The sequence below is a fragment of the Sus scrofa genome, chromosome 1 (assembly GCF_000003025.6).
Source record: "Sus scrofa isolate TJ Tabasco breed Duroc chromosome 1, Sscrofa11.1, whole genome shotgun sequence".
NCBI classification, from domain to species: Eukaryota; Metazoa; Chordata; class Mammalia; order Artiodactyla; family Suidae; genus Sus; species Sus scrofa.
In genome coordinates this window covers 35,587,817-35,600,423 of record NC_010443.5, presented here as the reverse complement: position 1 = coordinate 35,600,423, position 12,607 = coordinate 35,587,817, and positions in this window count along the sequence as shown.

The following is a 12,607-nucleotide window of genomic DNA, read 5'->3' as shown; positions in this document are numbered from 1 at the left end:
AAGTCATGGTATTTGCTTATATCCTAACCCATCAACACGCTGTTCTTTTCCCTAGGGATGACAGCCTCTCCCCGGGAAAGCCTTACCAATGAAAATAGGCTGCTTCCCCAGATATAGAGAACAAACTAGTGGTTACCAGAAGGGAGAAGGGAGAAGAGAGAGGGGAGTTAGGGAAAAGGGGTTAAGAGAGACAAACTATTATGAAGAGAATAAATAATCAATAAAGATACACAGTACAGAACAATGTACTGTACAGCACAATATATGTATATAATATAGTTATTCTGTAATAACTTTAAAGTATTATCTATAAAAATGTTGAATCATTATATTTTATACTTGAAATCAATATAATATTTTAAACCAACTATATGTCAATGAAAAAAAAGAATAATGAAAAAATAGGGTGTTTCCCTAGTTTAATAACATCATCGATGTAGTTTGTTATTCACATGAGAGTTGAAAAAAGTTTTTGAAAATGTTAATGGTGAATAGGTCAATATTTTAAACACTTTTAGAAAAATGCTGTTCTATTTACATTGTCTTTTTATGCCTATTAAATGGTGTGCACTCTTACACATCTGCCTTGACCTTTTTCATCAAAGAATATAAAGATATGGGCATTTACTTATTTCTGCAGAAAGAAGTTTACATAATAAACCTGAGATTGCTATCAATATAAAAGCCTGCTTGCAAGGTTGACCATCTGCACCCTTGGCTCTCAAAGTTCTCAATCTACAGTTAAGTGACTAGGGTGATTAACTGTGCCAAGATTTGCCTGCTTCCTTGTGGAGTCTGGAATATTCACACATTAGTAGCCCCCAGTAGACCAGAGGATGCCTATGTGACTAGCCCCCAATAAACATCTTGGGCATTGCCTCCTTAATGGGCACCCCTGGGTGGAAACATCACACATACGTTGCTGCATATTTGTTGCTGGGGGAAAAGTGTGCTCTGTGTGACCTCTCATGGGAAGGAGAGAGCTCATGGAAACCTATACATGCATTCTTCCAGACTCTGCCTGAGTCTTTTCCCTTATGGTTCAGTTGTATATCTTTACTACATCACTGTAAAGAGTCTTAGCCAGGATTATAACTACACACTGAGTCTTGCAAGTACTTCTAGAGACTGTTTGACCATAGGTCCCTGGTGGAAAACCTTCAGATGTCCATTAGTTTATCTCTTACCAAAGACTAAGAAGAAACTTGTACATTTGCTTAACATGTTTACTGACTATGAAAACTATTAGCTTCCACACTGAGTCACATATCTTTAAGTTCCAGAAGAAATGACAAAGTCTAACAGGTTCTCATTTCAGGTGTATAAGTTTCAACTAACATAAAAGAGAAATTTCTAGTGAATACAATTGCATTATAAAGAAATGGAATCTCTCCTTTTTTTTTTGTCTTTTTTAGGGCTGCATCCGAGGCCTATAGAGGTTCCCGGGCTAGAGATCAAATTGGAGCTGTAGCCACAGGCCTACACCACAGCCACAGCAACGTAGGATCCAGGATCCGAGCTGCATCTGTGACCTACACCACAGCTTACGGCAACGCCGGATCCTTAACCCACTGAGCAAGATCAGGGATTAAACCTGTGTTCTCATAGATACTAGTCAGTGCTGAGCCACGATGGGAACTCCCCAAGAAATGGAATCTCTTAAAATAGGTTGACTTTTCTCCATGAAGAAGTTTTCAGCTAATGTTTGGAGGGTAATGTAGATGAAATTGACATATTGGGTAATGACACTTCAAAGAAGTGAATTTTGGAACTCCTGCATCAGAAAGTGTGTTTTTTCCCCCTCTGGATACTTTCAGGAATTTCTTTTTGTCTTTTGTTTTCAGCAGCTTTAAAATAATACACCAAGTATTTTTATTTAAATTTATTCATCTTGTGTGGTTTTCTGTGCTTCATGGGTTTGTAGTTTTATATATGTCATTAATTTTGGAAAATTTTGAGTCACTATTACTTATACTTCTTCTGGCTCTTTTCTCGGTTTCCCTCCCCCCCCAACCCCCGCATCTTTTGTTCATTTAAGTTTTGGTCATTGCTATTCAACTATTTTCAAGTTCACCAACTTTTTTTTTGTCTCAGCCAAGTATGAGTATATTGATATGCCAGTCATAGACATTCTTCATCTCTGTTACTGTGTTGAAGTTTAGCATTTCCATTTCTTATTTCTTATGGTTTCTATTCCTTTTCTGAAAATTAGCTGTATGATCTTGTATGTTGACCACCTCTTTCATTAGACACTAACATATCTAGATATCTGAGTCTGGTGCTAATTTCTTCCTAGTTTGGGAGTATATTCTTTTCCTTGACTTTGTATGCTTCAAAAAAATTTTCTCGACATGGCAACATCCCAAAAAGGAATAATAAATACTTAAGTATTTTTGTACAAAGACAGATTGCATTGAATTCTGAGCCGTTGGAGCTTAGGTCATATCAGGGCAAGAAAACTCTGAAGCTGGAAAAAGACAAGTAGTCTTTGAGATGAAGAGTTAAGTCGTTTTTGTTTGGCTGTGGGGGATACTCTTCCTCGTGTTAGGCCTTTAGTGTAGGGGATTGTGTTATTCTGGTTGAGCAGAACGTGATATTTGTTTTGTTGCCATCATCACATTCAGTGAACCAGAGGCTTCGAATTCCTCTCATGATACCTTGTGTTTTATGTTGGCGTCTGTTTTGCCAGAGGATTTTTTTTTAATTACTCAATGAATTTCATCACATTTATACTTGTACAACGATCAGAGAAATTTTAAAAGTATCTACCCCACCACTGGCTTTAGATTTTCTCTTTCTGTTCTGCTATGCGTCAAAGAGAATCTGCTTCTTTAGCTTTCCCAGAGGATTTCAACACTTACTTTCCTTGATACTTGGTGGCCTGGTGGAGGCTAGAGGAGTAGGACTCCTTCTCTGATTAAGCCTCCAAGTTACATGGGCACCAGTGGGGGATGGGCTGGCACAAGTGCTATGTGCCCTCCTCTTGTTCTAGTTGTGGGTCTCCTGCCCTGTATTCTTGCCCTTCTCCGATGTTTACAGAATTTTTACCTCACATTCTCCCAGCTGCACTGGGTTGTCACCAGTGTCCTAAGAGTGACAGTTTGTTGCCATATGATTCCCACACAGAGATTAGAGCTTTTGTTCCTCTCTTAAGAAGTAAGAGAGAAGGGTCCAAAAGTGTTTAGTGTCCCTCCCCAGTAGCATCTACTCCCCCTCCCCGCTTACATACTGGAGGAATCTTTCTCAAGACTCTCTGTGGTCTTCTCCATAAGAAACTACATATATATATATATTTTTAACTGATGAAGCACAGGTGAGGTGAATGGAAAGAGGAAGCCAAAAGGTCACTCCCGGGTACTTGGCTTGGCCTGAGACACACATGGGTACAATCCTCAAGGCCATCACATATCCAGTTGTAGGGGAGAGATTTAACTCTTTCTAGACTCATCTTTAAAATGGCAACCACCTCCCCCTTTCCTCTTGAACTTAAGTATTTTTCCAGGTTCAGTGGGTTCTTGCCCTGAGATTACCTGACCTACAATTCAGTTCCGAATTCAGTGCAACTCATCTATGTACAAAGGTAGATTAATATTTATTATTCCTTTTTGATATGTTTGCCAGTTCTAGGTGGCTAGGTCATTGAGTTGATTTATTAATATACAATGATATTTTAACTGTCCTGTATTACCCACAAAAAAAATTTCCCAAGGGTTTTCATATCTTTGTTGATCACAACCAATAGCTAGAGACGTGTCACTCTGTCAGTTAAAAAAATGAAATTTTTTGGAATACTTGTATCAAACACTCTCAAGTGCAAATAGTTTCCTTCAAAACACCTAAAACTAGATTCATCTTTCTTCTGCTACACTGAATCCTCTTTGAGATTTTTTTCATTGTGTCTTCCGCTGGTGGCCTAGTGGTTAAAAGATCTAATACTGTCATTGCTGTGGCGGGAGATTAATCCCTGGCCCAGGAACTTCTGCATGCTGCAAGGACAACTAAATAAATAGATAAATAAATAACAATATAATCCTCACCCCCTTCACAACATTCCATTTCCATTGCTTTGTCTTTACTACACTTGTCTGTCCTTTGACACTTGTCTTCCTTGGAGAATACTTCCTGGGCATCCTCATAAGCTGCAATGGAGACTCACCAAGATGGAAACTACCCCAACTGGACACCTTATTCACACATTCTTATAACATCATCATTTCTATTTACTTTCACTTCCCTTTCTCCATCCTTTTAGTGATTGCTATAGATTTTTAAAAATAATTACTCCTGCTCAATAAAACCTTGCCTCTGGTGTTTCCCCTTATCTTCCATCATTCATTATGCTAAAACTCATTCTCAGAAGTAGACACTCCTATAAAAATAGGAATACATCCTTTGATAGTTTTGACACTAGTCCTCTTGAGATAAAGCAGGTTTATAATCCTGTATGGATAATATCATTGAGGTAAATATAAAATGGCCATAAAAATCTTTGCAGCTCCAGCCACGAAGGGATTTCTCCACTTTTTTTTTTTTCGATCTTTTCCAGGGCCGCACCTGCTGCATATGGAGGCTCCCAGGCTAGGGGTCTAATCAGAGCTGTAGCCACCAGGCTATGCTACAGCAATGCCAGATCTGAGCCACATCTGTGACCTACACCACAGCTCACTGAAACGCCAGATCCTTAACCCACTGAGCGGGGCGAAGGATCGAACCCGCAACCTCATGGTTCCTAGTCAGATTCGTTAACCACTGTGCCATGACGGGAACTCCTTGCATTTCTTCAATTGCAATCAATGATTTGCTATTTGCTTTGCCCACAAAATGCAGTGAAAGGGGTGCTGAGCAACGTCCCATCCTAGACCATAAGATGCCTTGCAATTTCTCTCCTCACCCTTTTGGAAAGCATACACCGTGTGAACAAACTCCATCTAGCTTGCTGGAAAGGTGTATGGTGGAGAATCAGACCAGCCAATCACCAAAAGTGAGGTTATTCTGTCTCATACAGTTTCAATCCAGCCACCAGATTGCTGAAATCACATTAGCAAGCCAAGGCAAAATCAACAGAAAATCTATCTGCCCAGCAGACTCTAACCCAAATTGCTGACCCACAGATTATGATGTCATGCATGAACGTTGTTATAAACTGCAAAATTTGGGGGTGATTTGTAGCGTAGCAATAGACAAGTGATACAAACACACAAGTGATCTAGAATGCAGAAGTTTTCCAGATTTTAGAAAGGTAATGTATGCAAAATGTAACTTCAATAGAGTGTGAGCCACATCCTGTAAGCAAACCTTAAAGTCTATGCAATGAGGAGTTCCTGCTGTGCCTCAGCCGTAACGAACCCAACTAGTATCCATGAGGATGCGGGTTCAATCTCTGGCCTCACTAAGTGAGTTAAGGATCTGGCGTTGCCCTGAGATGTGGTTTAAATCACAGATGTGGCTCAATTCCTGTTGCTGTGGCTGTGGCTCCAATTTAACCCCTAGCCTGGGAACTTCCATATGCCACAAGTGCAGCCCTAAAAACAAACACAATAAAAACAAACAAACAAAAGTTATGCAATGAAATATATGAACACTCACACCTAAGAAGATAAACAAAGACTATAAATAATGTTGTGGTTTATTTATATAATCCTAAACCATTGAATGAAATGGCAGGATAACTATTGACTAAAATATTATAGTATTTTTTATTTCTTACATATATAAATATATACACCTATTCGTTAAACACTTATTAAATCTGAATACTTGAAGACTTTGAGAAGTAGAGTTCATCAGTATTGATATGATTATTATCAGTACATTAATATTAGACATCCGATGATGTGTCAGGCACAGGACTTTTAAGTGTGAAGTGGCACTTAACAGGCAGTTTTTTTCAAAATTTCTTCCAGTGCCCTCGACCTATTCATCAGCATAGGTTTATGTCCAAACAGTCTTTCTTCAAATAACCTTCTACGAACATTTTTCATTTATAAAAGCATTATTTTTCAGGGCCAGAAATTAAATTATTACACATATTCACAGTATAATCTGCTCAATTTATTCCACTATTGTTGAAAAATAATCGCTATCATCATAATCAAAACTACCTTCATAATTATCTACATTAACATTAACAGAAATTCCCGTCATGGTTCAGTGGAAACAAATCTGACTGGGAACCATGAGGTGGCAGGTTCGATCCCTGGCCTCACTCAGTGGTTAAGGATCCAGTGTTGTGGTGAGCTGTGGTGTAGGTTGCAGACGTGGCTCGGATTCTGTGTTGCATGGCGTAGGCCTGCAGCTCCAGCTGCAATTGGACCCCTAGCCTGGGAACCTCCATATGCCACATATGCAGCCCTATAAAGACAAAAAACAAAACAAAAAAAAACATAATTTCAAGACTTTTCTTATCAAATAAGGAATTTTATTTACACTTTAACAAAATTTTAAACTTTTGTCTACTTTAAAAAATAGCTTCTCCCTGTAATACATTAAATTGGTCTTCACATGCTGATACTACCTAGCTTTGTGGTTTGAGATACATTATTAAAGTTGTTTTTATATTTAAATATATGTATATAAAATATATGTACCTGTATATTTAAGTATTTGTAATATACACTATATAACACATACTTTTATGTCTGGTGTTTTTCTAAGACAAAAAAAATTTTAGCAAGGTGTTTAAATTTATTCATTTGACCACATAGACTTCATAGATCTCTTGTAACATCTCCTAAACTTATTCTTTCTCTTGTTTGGAATACTTCATTCAAAACACATTCATGGTGTTCCTGTTGTGGCTCAGCAGTTTAAGAATCTGGCAAACTGACACAGTGTCCATTATGGTGCAGGTTTGATCCCTGATCTCACTCAGTGGGTTTTTTTTTCCTTTTCTTTTCTTTCTTTCTTTTTTAATTTTTTTCTTACTCAATGAATTTATTAAATTTGTAGTTGTACAATGATCATCACAATTCAATTTGATAACATTTCCATCACACAACCCCAGCACATCCCCTCACCCCCCAACCTGTCTCCTTTGGAGACCATAAGTTTTTCAATGTCTGTGAGTCAGCATCTGTTCTGCAAAGAAGTTCACTCTGTCCTTTTTTCAGATTCCACATGTCAGTGAAAGCATTTGATGTTTGTGTCTCATTGTATGGCTGACTTCACTTAGTATGATCATTTCTAGGTCCATCCATGTTGCTAAAAATGCTGGTATTTCGTTCCTTTTAATGACTGAGTAACATTCCATTGTGTATACATACCCCATCCTCTGGATCCACTCCTCTGTCGATGGACATTTAGGTTGTTTCCATGTCTTGGCTATTGCAAATAGTGTTGCAATGAACATTGGAGTACATGTGTCTTTGCAAGTCATGGTTTTCTCTGGGTAGATGCCCAGGAGTGGGGTTGCTGGATCAAATGGTAGTTCTATTTTAGTTTTCTGAGGAATCTCCGTTCTGTTTTCCATAGTGGTTGCACCAATTTACAATCCCACCAACAGTGTAGTAGGGTTCCTTTTTCTCCACACCCTCTCCAGCACTTATTGTTTGTAGATGTTTTGATGATGGGCATTCTGGCTGGTGTAAGGTGGTAGCTCAGAGTGGTTTTGATTTGCATTTCTCTAATGATGAGTGATGTTGAAAATCTTTTCATGTGTTTTTTGGCCATCTGTATGTCTTCTTCGGAGAATTGTCTGTTTAGATCTTCTGCCCATTTTTTGATGGGGTTGTTTGTTTTTTTGACATTGAGCTGCAGAAGTTGTTTGTAAATTTTGGAGATTAATCCCTTGTCAGTTGATTCATTTGCAAAGATTTTCTCCCATTCTGTGGGTTGTCTTTTTGTGTTGTTTAGAGTTTCCTTTGCTGTGCAGAAACTTTGAAGTTTAATTAGGTCCCATTTGTTTATTTTTGCTTTTATTCTCAGTACTCCGAGAGGTGGATCTGAGAAGATGTTGCTGTGGTTTCTGTCAGAGAGTGTTTGGCCTATGTTTTCCTCTAGGAGTTTGATAGTGTCTGGTCTTATATCTAGGTCTTTAATCCATTTGGAATTTATTTTTGTGTATAGTGTTAAGGAGTGTTCTAATTTCATTCTTTTCCATGTGGCTGTCCAGTTTTCCCAGCACCACTTATTGAACAAGCTGTCCTTTCTCCATTGTATATCCTTGCCTCCTTTGTCATAGATTAGTTGGCTATAGGCGTGTGGGTTTAATTCTGGACTTTCTATCCTCTTCCACTGATCTATATGTCTGTCTTTGTGCCAGTACCATATGGTTTTGAAGATTGTGGTCTGTAGTATAGTCTAAAGTCAGAGAGTTTGATTCCTCCAGCTCCATTTTTCTTTTTCAGGATGTCTTTGGCTATTCTGGGTCTTTTGTGCTTCCAAAAAAGTTTAAAATATTTTGTTCAAGTTCTATGAAAGATATCCTTGGTAATTTGATAGGGATTGCATTGAATCTGTAGATTGCCTTAGGTAGTATAGTCATTTTGATAATATTAACTCTTCCAATCCACAAGCATGGTATATCTTTCCATATATTTGTGTCATCTTTGATTTCTTTCATCAGCATCTTATAGTTTTCAGAGTACAGGTCTTTTGTCACTTTAGGTAGGTTTATTTTATTTTAATGTAAATTATTAATATTAAATATCCTTTAGCTTTAAATCTCAAAACTATATGAAAATGTATCTCAAAATTTTATGTCTTTACCTATTCCTTCCCGACACTCCCCCCCCCTTTTATTTGATGCACCCACGGCATGTGGACATTCCCTGGTCAGGTATCAAACTGAAGCCACAGTTGTAACCTGTGCCACAGCTGTGGCAATGCCTGGCCCTTAAACTGCTGAGCTATGAGCCAACCTATTTTTGCTCACACATACTGGGTAACCAACTAAGTAGTTTCTGGCTTATCCATTCTCTGTGGGTTTTTTTTTAATGAATATATTTATATTATGTATGTATTTATCTATGTCTATATTTTTGTATCTATCACTTATTTATTCCATATTTCTTCTACAAAATATATAATTCTGTATTTATTTTTTGGTTCCCTGACTTTTTCACTTAGTTTTTCTTTCGTGGGAAATTATCCAATATGTCTTCTTAGATACATTTTTCAATAAAAATTTTTTTTCGATAACTGCTTAGCATTACTCTGTGTGGGTGTTCAAAAGTTTATTCAATCAATATCTCAGGTGTGGCCATTTAGGTTTTCTTAGCAACAGGGGCAGGAGGAAATCCCATGACACTCCAGTTTCCACCCCAAACGAAGGCATGAATGGGCAGTCCTTCCCTCCAAAAGGCCAGTAGCATGAAGCTCTATGTCTCTATGGCCTGCAGTTTCTGCCCCCACCGAGATGGTCACTCAGTGACCAAAGATGCCTCAGGGAAGTGACTTCTGTCCCCACAGATGAACTCCAAACCAACTTTTTAAAAGTACCATTTATAATAACTCCAAAAGAAAATGAAATACTTAGGTTTGAATCTAAGAAAACATGTAAAAGATCTGCATGATGGAAGAAATCAAAGACCTAAATGCTTGAAGAGACATACTGCATTTGTGCTTTCAAAAATTCAATATAGGAGGAGTTCCCATTGTGGCACAGCAGAAATGAATCCAACTAGTATCTATGAGGAGGCAGATTCGATCCCTGGCCTCACTCAGTATGGATCTGGGATCCAGCATTGCTCAGAACCGTGGTGTAGGTCACAGACATGGCTTGGATCCGGCATTGCTATGGCTATGGTGTAGGCCAGCAGCTGTAGCTCCAATTCGACCCCTAGCCTGGGGACTTCCATATGCCACACCAAGTGTGGCCCTAAAAAGAAAAAGAAAAAAAAAATTCAATTTAGTAAAGATGTCAGTTTTTCCCCTATTTATCTACGAATTTAAGATAATTAGTATCAATGTATCAAAAGGTGTTTTTGTTTTTTTTTTTAAAAAAACCCTAGATATAAATAATCTTACTCTAAAATTTTTATGGAAAGGGAAAGACCCTATAATCACTAAAAACTATTTTGAACTACAAGAAAAAATTGGGAGGAGTCATTTATTCTGGCTTACTACATACACACAGTAATCATGACAGTATTTTACTTGGGAGGAATAGAGATATAGATCAATGAAATAGAAGAGGGAAACTAGAGGTAAATCTACATAAATTATGCACAATTTTTGACAAAGTTCCAAATAAAGTTTAATAGAAGAGGGATAGCTTTTTAAATAAATGGTCCTGGAAAAATTGGACATCCACAGACAAACAAATAAAGCTTGATTTAGTCCACACACCCTATACAACAATTAACTCATTGTAGACCTGGGACATATATATAAAAGATAAAACTACATAAAACTTTTAGAAAAACAGAGGATAAAATCTTTGAAAACTGGGCTTTGAATCAGACTTGATTTTAAAAGCACTTATGGTGAAAATTCATAAAAGAAAATTTGATAAATTAGACACAGTAAAAAAAAAGGTTATGTAAAAAATTCTGTGACGAGAATATAGATAAGCTGTAAAAGGAAAATTAATAAATCAGACATAGAAAAATTTAAAACATTTTCTTCTGAGAAAGATTTTATCAGGAGGATGGCAAGAAAAGCTACAGACTGAGAGAAAATATTTGCAAATCACATATTCAAAAAGGAATTGTATCTAGAATACACCAAGAATTTTCAAAACCCAACAACAAACAATGTAATTAAAAAAGACATTTTAGGGAAGAAGAGAAATCGATGTCAAATAAGCTCTTGAAAATATATTTAACATCATTAGTTAGTGAGGCAATTAAAATTAAAAATCCCAATGAGATGTTATTACATGCCTATTAGAATGGCTAGAATAAAAAAAATAGTGAGAAATTTGATCATTCCTATGTTGCTGATGGGAGTATAAAATGGCAATACCACTCTGGAAAATAATTTGGCAGTTCCTTTTCATGCTGAAATGGATTTACCATATGACTCAGCAGTTAAACTCTTAAGTACACATCCCAGGGAAATCACCTGTTTTCATGCAGAAAATTTGTGTGGGTTGAAAAAATATCCATATATTTATAGCAGTTTTACATGTAATAGCCAAAATTACAATAGCCAGAAACCCAAATGGCATTAGTAGATAAATGAATAAACAAACTGCATATCTATGTCAAAAAATACTACTCAGCAATAAAACGGAACACACTACTGATGCCTGCAGCAACTGGAATGAACCCCAAGAGCATTATTCCGAGTAAGAAAGCCAGTCTCAAAGAAAACTTACCACACGGCTTCATTTATATAATATTTGTGGAATAGCGTAAGTATAGCCATAGAACATGTTAGTCATTGCTAGGGGGTCGGATGGGTAAGTGAGTGTGGCTATAAAGTAGAATGACAGCATCTTGTGACGATACTACAGTTAAGTATATTAATTATGGTAGTAAGTACACAAAGCTACACATGTGACAAGTTTGTGGAGATACAAACACACATACAGGCACACAAAGTGGAACAGCTGTAATTGATGAAATCGAAACAAGTCGTGTGGATTGAAATAATGTCAAACTGTGAGCTGAGAATGTGGCCTCTACTCGGGCACCAATTAAGTCTCAGAGACAGCGTTTCGAGGAAGAGAAAGAACAGCTTTATTGCTTTGCCAGACAAAGGAGGACATAGCAGATGAGTGCCTTGAAACTATCTCCTGTCCTGAAAGGGCAAGGGGTTTTATAGGTTTAGCTCGGAAGACAGGGTTATTGATTAAGGGGTCTATACTATTCTTCATCCATACCTCAATTCAGAGTCATCAATGCTGATGTTGTAGGAGAAAATGTCCCAATAAAATGTAGAAAGGAGAGACCCCAGCCATGATGACTAAGCAAAGTCTAGCCAACTGCCCCAACCAGTCCTCCCCCATGCATCTGCTTCCGCATCTACTACCTTGCCTGACGTCACTCCAGTCCAACTAGTCAAGCTTGGACCCGGAAGACGTAGCCCATAAAAGCCTTGTGAAACCCTTCTTCCGGGCTCAGACTCTGGAGAGCGATATACTCTGAGCCCGCCGGCGTAGTAAAACTGAGTTCTCCAACTCTCCGAGTGCTGGCTTGGTTTCTCGCCGGGTAACAGAGCTGATCCACTGCAGCCGCAAAGCTGCCGGAGCTGGTATGCTACAGCCACGGGGCTGTCGCCAGAGCTGATACGCTGCAGCGCAGGGCTGCTGGGTATCTGCCGTAACAATGTCAGTCAGTCTGGTGATGGTTTCTGGTTGTCTTTGGAGTTATCATTCCTTGACCTTTTCTCTGGAAAGAAGATTGCTTACAGGTGAAGGGGTGTTAGGGAGTGTTTCAGTTACAAAAGAAAACACTAGGCACAATATAACTCTAACTAGAAAGTAACCACTAATGGGAGTTCCCATTGTGGCGCAGCAGAAAGGAATCTGACTAGTATCCATGAGGCCTCGGGTTTGATCCCTGGCTTTTGCTCAGTGGGTTAAGGATCTGACATTGCCCTGAGCTGTGGTGATAGGTCTCACGTTGCTGTGGCTGTGGTGTAGGCCGGCAACTATAGCTCCAATTCGACCCCCTAGCCTGGGAACTTCCATGTGCTGCACCCTGGTATGGCCCTAAAAAGC